This window comes from Dasypus novemcinctus, chromosome 6, assembly GCF_030445035.2.
Source record: "Dasypus novemcinctus isolate mDasNov1 chromosome 6, mDasNov1.1.hap2, whole genome shotgun sequence".
Lineage (NCBI taxonomy): Eukaryota > Metazoa > Chordata > Mammalia > Cingulata > Dasypodidae > Dasypus > Dasypus novemcinctus.
This window is the reverse complement of record NC_080678.1, coordinates 44,590,732-44,600,876: the sequence shown is the minus strand read 5'-3', so window position 1 is coordinate 44,600,876 and position 10,145 is coordinate 44,590,732.

Genomic DNA, 10,145 nt, shown 5'->3' with positions numbered 1-10,145 from the left:
TCAGTAAATATGGTATGAATATGTAAAAAGATTATTGCCGTGGAAGGGAAAAGGTTTTATGTTGGATATGTGGTAGTACTGTATATTGTATATATGAACTACTGTGATCTAAAACCTTATACAAAGATCAACTCAAGATGGATCAAAGACCTAAATATAAGAGCCAAGACCATAAAAACCTTAGAAAGCAGTGTAGGGAAACACCTACAGGACCTTGTAATAGGAAATGGATTTATGAATATCTCACCAAAAGCACGAGCAGCAAAAGAACTAATAGATAAATGGGACTTCCTCAAAATTAAAGCCTTCTGCACCTCAAAGGAGTTTGTCAAGAAAGTAAAAAGGGAGCCCACACAGTGGGAGAAAATATTTGGCAATCATATATCTGATAAGAAACTTATAACTTGCATATATAAAGAACTCCTATATCTTGAAAATAAAAAGATAAACAACACATTTAAAAAATGGGAAAAAGACTTAAACAGACACTTCTCTGAAGAAGAAATACAAATGGCAAGAAAGCACATGAAAAAATGTTCCAAATCTCTAGCTATCAGGGAAATGCAAATCAAAACTACAATGAGATACCATCTTACACCCATAAGATTGGCAGCTATGAAAAAAACAGAAGAATACAAGTGCTGGAGAGGATGTGAAGGAAGGGGAACACTCATCCACTGCTGGTGGGAATGCAGAAGGATCCAACCATTCTGGAGGACAGTATGGCGGTTTCTCAAAAAACTAGCCATAGATTTGCCATATGACCCAGCAATACCACTGCTGGGTATATACCCAGCAGAACTGAAAACAAGGACACAAACTGATATATGTACACCAATGTTCATAGCAGCATTGTTCACTATTGCCAAAAGTTGGAATCAACCCAAATGCCCATCAACAGATGAGTGGATCAATAAAATGTGGTATATACACACAATGGAATACTACTCGGCTGTAAGAACAAACACACTACAAACACATGTGATAACATGGATGAATCTTGAGAACCTTATGTTGAGTGAAGCAACCCAGACATTGAAGGACAAATACTACATGACCTCAATGATATGAAATAAACAAGCTGCCCTAGATAGCAAGAGACTGAACGATAGGCTTACAGGAAATCGGAGGGTGGAGGAAGGATATGAGCCGATGTCTGCAGGGGTGGAATTTAAGACGAGATGGTGGTAAGTATGAACACAAAGAAGAGATAAAAGGGGGGCAAGGGGTTGCCTTTGGTTGGGGCTTTACGGGTTTGAGGGTGGCTGGGGAGAGACGGATGGGTAACGTTGCCCAAAAGTGGGGGAGGGAGGGGTAGCATACGAACACAGGAGAGGGTCAGGAGTTGGTGGAGAGTAAAATGCCGAGAAAATCATATCAAAATGAAATAAAGAGGGTTACCTGTTTAGAATGCTCGGAGGGGAGGGTCTGAATCAGGACGGGCTCCTGGGGAATGTCTAAATGCTCATTCTGCCAGAGTGGGTGACACCATGGGGTAGAATCCCAAGTAGTGAGAGTGGGGGTGGACCCACATCCTGGGGAGGACTAATGCCATCAAATAGAGGGAACTGTATCCCTCGAGAGAAAGGGTGGCTCCCAGGGCATTGGGGCAGTTGAGCAAGTTAGGCCCTGAACACTATTCCATCTATCTCTGGAAGTGGCTCCTCAGGAAACGGAGGTTGGCTATCACTGAGGGCACCAAGGTGGAAGGGAAAATGGACGTTAAATGTGTGGAACCAAAGTAAATGGGGGGTAAGAGAGGAGTTTCTTGAGAGTACACAAGGATGGATACAAAACATGTAATATTACACCATAACATATAGGAGATGACAGACTGATAATGTAAACCATAATGTAAAACATAGGATAACTAAAAATGTAAAGAACTGTGTATCCTAAAGTATGCACCATAATGTAAGCACAGATGTTACCTTGTTAGAAAGCTAATGTCTCAGACTCTGTACATCACTTTATTTATTTTTTTATTGACTTTGTAATAATATTACATTAAAAATATATATGTGAGGTCCCATTCAACCCCACCCCCCCCACCCCCCCCCCTCTCCCCCCCCCAACAACACTCGTTCCCATCATCATGACACATCCATTGGATTTGGTAAGTACATCTTTGGGCACCTCTGCACCTCATAGACAATGGTCCACATCATGGCCCATACTCTCCTCCATTCCAACCAGTGGGCCCTGTGAGGATCCACGATGTCCGGTGATCACCCCCGAGGCGCCATCCAGGGCAGCTCCACGTCCCAAATACGCCCCCACCTCTCATCTCTTCCTGCCCTTCCCCATACCCATCGTCCACCATGTCCACTTTTCCCAATCCAATGCCACCTCTTCTATGTGGACATTGGATTGGTTGTGTCCATTGCACCTCTATGTCAAGAGGAGGCTCAGATTCCACATGGATGCTGGCTGCCATCCTCCCATTTTCAGTTGTAATCACTCTAGGCTCCATGGTGTAGTGATTGTCCTTCTTCAACTCCATCTTAGCTGAGTGTGGTAAGTCCAATAAATCAGATTGTAGGTGCTGGAGTCTGTTGAGGCTCAGGACCTGGCTATCACATTATCAGTCCACAGATTCAAATCCCCTAACTGTATCTTAAACCCCAACGTTAACTGCACCTCCAGCAGATTAGTATGAAAGTCTTATGAAGGGAGATCCCATCTGAGTCCAGATTCATCACACATAAACACCATTTCCAGAGAGGGGCCATCTGCCCTGGTAGTAAACCCCATCGGCCATGACCATAACTCTCATGGGTCTCTTTAGCCTTCATAGGAACCAATATCTGGGGGTTGTATCTGCTTTATCTGTCTCTCTGACTCTGCTCAGTTGTGCATGAGGGCAATCCTTCTGCCAGCCTCCAGACTCTTTTTTAGAAACTCGTAGCCATATAAACTCATTTCTCCTTTCCATTTCCCCCTTACTTTAGGTCAAACAGCATTTTAAAGTCATGTACATCACTTTAAGTAAATATGATATGAATAGGGCGTAAGAGTATCACTGTGGAAGGGAAAAGGTTTTCTGGTGGATGTGTGGGAGTGCTGTATATTATATATGTGCATTGCTGTGGTCTAGGACTCCTGTGAAGAAAAGCTGAATAATTAGGGGAAAAAAAAAAAAAAAAAAGATAGGATGTGGAAATTTTTTCAAGTCAACATTCTTTATCTAAGTTCTTTATCTAACTTTATCCAAGTTCTTTATCTATCCTTTAAACCCATCGCTATATGCCATTCCCTAGTAAGGGACCATGACATTATATTGGGCTTCAAATTTCGGGGAGTTCTGGATCACAGAGTGTTTCAACAATGGCAATGGAGGGATACTGGTATGGGACACCAATGACAGGTGATATATGGCTGACAGGGAGCTGTACAGAACATATGTCCAGGGTGCATGGTAATGTTTGGATATACTCATAGTGGCAACAATTAAAAACCACAGCTGGGGGGGTACTGGGTTCCTGGCCAGTGGTGCTCTGTCGTGGTCCCTAGGGGAGCAGCGACAGTCTCCCAGGTACAGAGGCGGGGACCGGGAGGGAGTGAGGGTTCAACAGTGAGCCCCTGATGCTAATGACTATGCTTGTGAGCTGATAAACCTAAAATAAGAACAAGGCCTAGAGCAACATTGTGCCTGGGAATTTCCTCCTGTCAGCCTTCATGTTACTCAAATGTGGCCAGTCTTGAAGCCAAACTCAGCATGTAAATGCAATGCCTTCCCCCCAGCATGGGACATGACACCCGGGGATGAGCCTCCCTGGCAACGAGGGACCACTATCAACTACCAACTGATTATGCAACTGGAAAAGGACCTTATACGGAAGGTTCAATGCGGATCAGCAGAATATCCATGTCTACATAAAATAACATGACTTTAAAATGCTGTTTGACCTAAAGTAAGGGGGAAATGGAAAGGAGAAATGAGTTTATATGGCTACGAGTTTCTAAAAAAGAGTCTGGAGGCTGGCAGAAGGATTGCCCTCATGCACAACTGAGCAGAGTCAGAGAGACAGATAAAGCAGATACAACCCCCAGATATTGGTTCCTTTGAGGGCTAAAGAGACCCATGGGAGTTATGGTCATGGCCGATGGGGTTAACTACCAGGTCAGATGGCCCCTCTTTGGAAATGGTGTTTATGTGTGATGAATCTGGACTCAGATGGGATCTCCCTTCATAAGACTTTCATGCTAATGTGCTGGAGGTGCAGTTAATGTTGGGGTTTAAGATATATTTAGGGGATTTGAATCTCTGGACTGACAATGTGATAGCCAGGTCCTGAGTCTCAACAGACTCCAGCACCTACAATCTGATTTATTGGACTTACCACACTCAGCTAAGATGGAGTTGAAGAAGGACAACCACCACACCATGGAGCCTAGAATGATTACAACTGAAAATGGGAGGATTGCATCCAGCATCCATGTGGAATCTGAGCCTCCTCTTGACATAGAGGTGCAATGGACACAACCAATCCAATGCCCACATAGAAGAGGTGGCATTGGATTGGGAAAAGTGGACATGGTGGACGATGGGTATGGGGAAAGGCAGGAAGAGATGAGAGGTGGAGGCGTCTTTGGGACATGGAGCTGCCCTGGATGGTGCTTCAGAGGTAATCACCGGACATTGTAAATCCTCACAGGGCCCACTGGATGGAATGGAGGAGAGAATGGGCCATGATGTGGACCATTGTCTATGAGGTGCAGAGGTGCCCAAAGATGTACTTACCAAATCCAATGGATGTGTCATGATGATGGGAACGAGTGTTGTTGGGGGGGGGGGAGAGGGGGGGTGGGGGGGGTGGGGTTGAATGGGACCTCACATATATATTTTTAATGTAATATTATTACAAAGTCAATAAAAAATAAAAAAAATTTAAAAATTAAAAATAAATAAATAAATAAATAAAACTCTTGTGAAGATAAGCTTCATAATTTTCTAATAGAAAAGAAAAAGAAAGATAGGACGTAGACACTGAGAAAAAGACGTACGTAGTTGCCTTGCCAAGTTGCATACAGGGCAACACATATTGCAGTGATGGAAAGCAAAACATCAAAAACAAAGCTTTTGCATTTTTTAGTTTTTTGATACCCCAATTTATTTTTACCTTAATTTTTCCAAATTAATATATACTCTCTATCTAACCTTTAATCTCATCACTATATTCCATTTTACTATTAATGGAACCTGGCAATACACTGGGCTTCACTTTCAGGAAGTTTTGTATCACAGAGAGGTTCAACAATGGCAGGGGAGGAATACTGGTGTGGGATGTTATTGACAGGGGACACATGGTTGGCAGGGAGTTCTACAGGGCATATATCCAGGGTACATAAAAATGTTTGGATATTTTCATAGTGGATACAATTACAAACAACAACTAAGGGACTGCTGAGTTCCTAGCCAGGGGAGCTCTATCACAGTCCCTAAAGGAACAGCAACAATCCCCCAAGTGCAACGGCAAAGACTAAAAAAGAAGGAAGGTCCAACAATGAGCCCTTAATACTAATGACTATGCTTGTGAGCCTGTGCACCTGAAATAAGAACAAGGCCTAGAGCTGTAGGGTGCCTAAGAGTTACCTCCTGAGAGCTTCCATGTTGCTTAAATGTGGCCAGTCTCAAAGCCAAACTCAGCATGTAGATACATTGCCTTCCCCCCAGCATGGGGCATGACTCCCAGGGATGAGCCTCCCTGGTGCCGAAGGATTACTACTAAGTACCAGCTGGTGCTGTAACTAGAAAATGACCTTGAATAAAATGGTCAACTCGGACCAGCAGAATATCTCAATCTACATATAATACCAGGAGTTAAAAATGCTTTTTGACCTGAATCAAGGGGGAAATGGAAAGGACAAATTAGTTTATATGGCTATGAGTCTCCAAAAAGAGCTGGGAGGTTACAGAGGGGTTGCCCTTATGCACATCTCAGCAGAGTCCCAGAGTCAGATAAAGTAAATACAACCCCGGGTATTGGTTCTTCTGAGCGCTACAGAGCCCCAGAGGTTCTATGGTCATGGCAGATGGAGTTCAGTGCCATGTCAGTTGGCCCTACTTTGGAGTTTGTGTTTCTGTGTGATGGAGCTGGACTCAGATGTGATCTTTGTTCACAAGCCTCTCCTGTTACTTTTACCGGAACTGTAGTTGGTGCTGGGGTTTAATATATACCCAGGAGACCCGAATCTCTGGACTGACCATGTGATAGCCAGGCCCTGAACCTCAACAGACTTCAGCTCCTACACTCTGGTTGATTGGACTTACCCCACTCAGCTAACATGGATTTGAAGAAGGTCAACCACCACACCATGGAGCCAAGAGTGCCTACAACTGAAAGCAGGGGATTGCATCTAGCACCCATGTGGAATCTAAGCCCCCTTTTGTTACAGATTCCAAGGTCCACAGGATGGAGGAATAGAGTGTGGATTTTAGTGGACTTACTGATAATCTATTCATGAACTATTGTGATTAGTAATCAAAGAAAATGTGGCATTGGTGTGGAGAAAGTGGCCATGGTGGCTGCTCTGGGTAGGGAATGGGAGGAAGAGATGAGATGTGGAGGCATTTTCAGGACTTGGAATTGTCCTGGGTGATGCTGTAGGGACAGTTACCAGACATTGTATGTCCTCCCATGGCCCACTGGGTGGAACGTAGTAGAGTGTAGGCTATGATGTGGACCATTTACCATTAAGTGCAGTGGTGCTCAGAGATGTATTCACCAAATGCAATGAATATCTCATGATGCTGTAAGAGATTGTTGTTATGGGGGGAAGAGTGGGGTGAGGGGGGTGGGGGGTATATGGGGACCTCATATTTTTTTAATGTAATATTAAAAAAATAAATAAAGACAAAAAAATCAAAGCACATGAAATGATGCTCGGCATTACTAGCAAATAGAGAAATGCAGATCAAAACTACAATGTGATATCATTTTACACCTATTAGACTGGCAGCTATTTAAAAACAGAGAACTAACAGTGTTGGAGAGGACGTGGAGGAAAGGGAAACTTCAGTCACTGCTGGTGGGCATGTAGAATGGTGCCACCATTGTGGAGGATAGTTTGGCAGTTCCTCAGGAAACTAATTATAGAACTGCCATATGATCCAATAATCCCACTTCTATGTATATACCCAGAAGAATTGAAAGCAGGAACATGAGCAGATACATGCACACCGACATTCATAATGCCATTATTCACTAATGCCAAAAGTTGGAAGCAACCCAAGTATCCAACAACAGAAGAATGTATAAGCAAATTGTGGTATATACATACAATGTGGAATATTACTCAGCTGTAAGAAGAAATGCAGTATTAACACACTGGATAATATGGATGAATCTTGAAGACCTTACGTTGAGTGAAGTAAGCCAGTCATCGAAGGACAAATATTACATGACCTTATGATGTGTACTTAAACAAATTAAGCAGACTCACATAGCTGGAGTCTGGAAGATAGGTTATCAGGAGACAGAAAGGAGTAGTGGGTGATGAGCTGATGCTCAATATGGTCAAAACCCATGATAAGGTGGAGGGGGTTATTGGGCAGTGGATGGAGTGATAGTGGTGTTGTAATGTCATTGGTTTCAATTGTTCTGGAACATGAGGGGGAGTAAGGTGGGGAGTTGGGGTGGACTACCCATGAAAATAGGGAGAAGGTTGGAGGAAGGAGGAGGAGGTAAACTCTGGGGTTTTGTATGTCTGTGGTTAAAAATACAATGGTGGGAATGTTCTTCTGTCAAATAAGGCAGGAGAGGGTTACTGGTGCAGGGCATCAGGGGTGGGGGGATAAAGCACACCTGAGGCATACTTCTACTGAATCTGAAAGTGGTTATCTTGTCATAGTGTATTATCTCAGTGGGTAGAGACCCACAAAATAAACAAGAAAATATTAAAATCCCATCCTGGGAAGTCCTGTTAGGTTCCCAATTAGAGAGGCAAGAATCTCTCAAGAAATAGTGCCTAATAAAAGAAAACAGACCAATATATCAAGCCCTCAATATTATTTCAAGTAACTATGAACACTATCTTCAAAAATTGAAACTTAGTGGTTACCATAGGTTCCAAGGGGAGAGAGAGGGAAGAATAGAACAGATGGAACATAGGACAATGGGATTGTTCTGCATGATCTTGCAATGATGGATACTGTCCATTTCAAATTTTCTCAAAACCTATAAAAGTGTATGGTGCAAAATGTAAACTATAATGTAAACCATTGACCATGGTTAGTAGCTGTAGCAGTTAGATATGGTTATGAATTCCAAAAATAGTTATTGGATTATGTTTGTAATCTCATCTGTACCTGGGCATGATTGAGTTGTTAGGGCTTTGATTGGGTCATGTCATTAGGGCTTTGAGTCCCTGCCCCTTGGTTGGTGGGGACTCACAGATAAAAGGCATGGCAAAGGACATAGTTGAGGGTTTCTGATGTTACAGCATTGATGTTGGAGTTTGATGCTAATGACTTAAGCTAGAGCCCTGGAAAGTAAGCTCACAGAGGAAGGAGAAGCCAGCCCCAGGAAGAAAGGAACCTTGAACCTAGAGAAAAGCAAGCCCGAGGAATGTAGGAACCCAGGAAGCCTGAACCCTCACAGACATTTGGCAGCCATCTTACTCCAAATAGACTTTGGTGAGGGAAGTAACTTATGCTTTATGGCCTGGTGTCTATAAGCTCCTACCCCAAATAAATTTCCTTTATAAAAACCAACCAATTTCTGGTGTTTTGCATCAGTACCCCTTTGGCTGACTAATACAGTAGCAATGCTTCAATATTTATATTTACATTAAATGTAAAAAATGTACCATACACATGTAAAATGCTATTAATAGGGGAGAGAGAAAGAGGAGGAGGGGGTTCAGTATATGGGAATCCCCTAGATTTTCTATGTGGCTCTTCTGTAACCTAAAGCTTCTTTGAAGAGAAAGCAAAAGAAAATAAGACACTGGGGAAACATATGGAAGAAATTGTCACTGTACATAAAAGATAGCAGATTTTATGGCAATGAAAGAAACATTGAAAAAATTTGTTGTACTTTATTTTTTATTTTTTAAATTCTTTTTATTTTTTAATTTTGTATTTTATTTGTTATTGTTTTTATTTTATTTTCATATTACTTTTGTTTATTTTTTTAGCTTTGTTTTGGGGGAGTTTTTGTATCACAGAAGGGTCACAATTGTGACAGGAGAATTACTGGTGCAGGGTGTCAGTGCCGGTGGCATGTGTGGGGAGGTGTGCACCTAGGGCATGCCTCTCTGGCATACAAATATGTTCAAGTGGTCATGAGGCAAAATGTTGGTGGGTGGAGACCCATACAATAACTGAAAGAATATTGAATTCCCATCCCGGGAAGCCCTGCTACATTCTCTAACAGAGCAACAAGAATCTCCTGAGTACATGGCAGTGCCTAGCAAAGGAAGACAGACCATTACGCTAGGCCCTTGATATTGATGGTTATACTTATGAACCTTTTCTTGAGACATTGAAACTTGGCCTAGTATTAAATATTGCCTAAGAGTTACCTTCTAAAAGCCTCCTTCCTGTTCAAATGTGGCCTCTCTCTAAGCCAAACTCAGCATATAAATGTACTACCCTACCCAACTCCCCCACCCCAGCATAGGACATGACTCCTAGGGATGAGCTTCCCTGGCACTGAGGGATTACACCAACTAGTGATGCAGTTGGAAAAAGAACTTGACCAAAAGGGGGAAATATTAAATACAAATGAGTTTTTATGTCTAAGAAGTCATTCCAGAGCTATGCTTAAGTATATCTCCGCAGGATCTCATTAACTGCCACAGTAAATAGTGGGGCTCCTGAGGGTTCTAGAGATACCTAGACATTATAGGCAGGGCAGACAATCTCAAGAAATCAGCACCATCAGTGGGTCTTACTTTGACCTCCTTCACCTTGGCCTTTGCAGAGTCCAAAGAGACCCTCCTCTACCTAGCCTCAACAATAAACTCAGGAAATAATATCATGTAATGATAAACCTCGTTGCTTGAACTCCCTTTTCAATACTCTTTCATTAGCTCATCCCAGTCCTTAAAAACTCTCTTGCCCTCCACTTCAGCAGAGTTGAGTCCTCTCCCCAGTTGTGATAGCCTTCTGGTCTCTCTCACATCTATTGCATATAGCT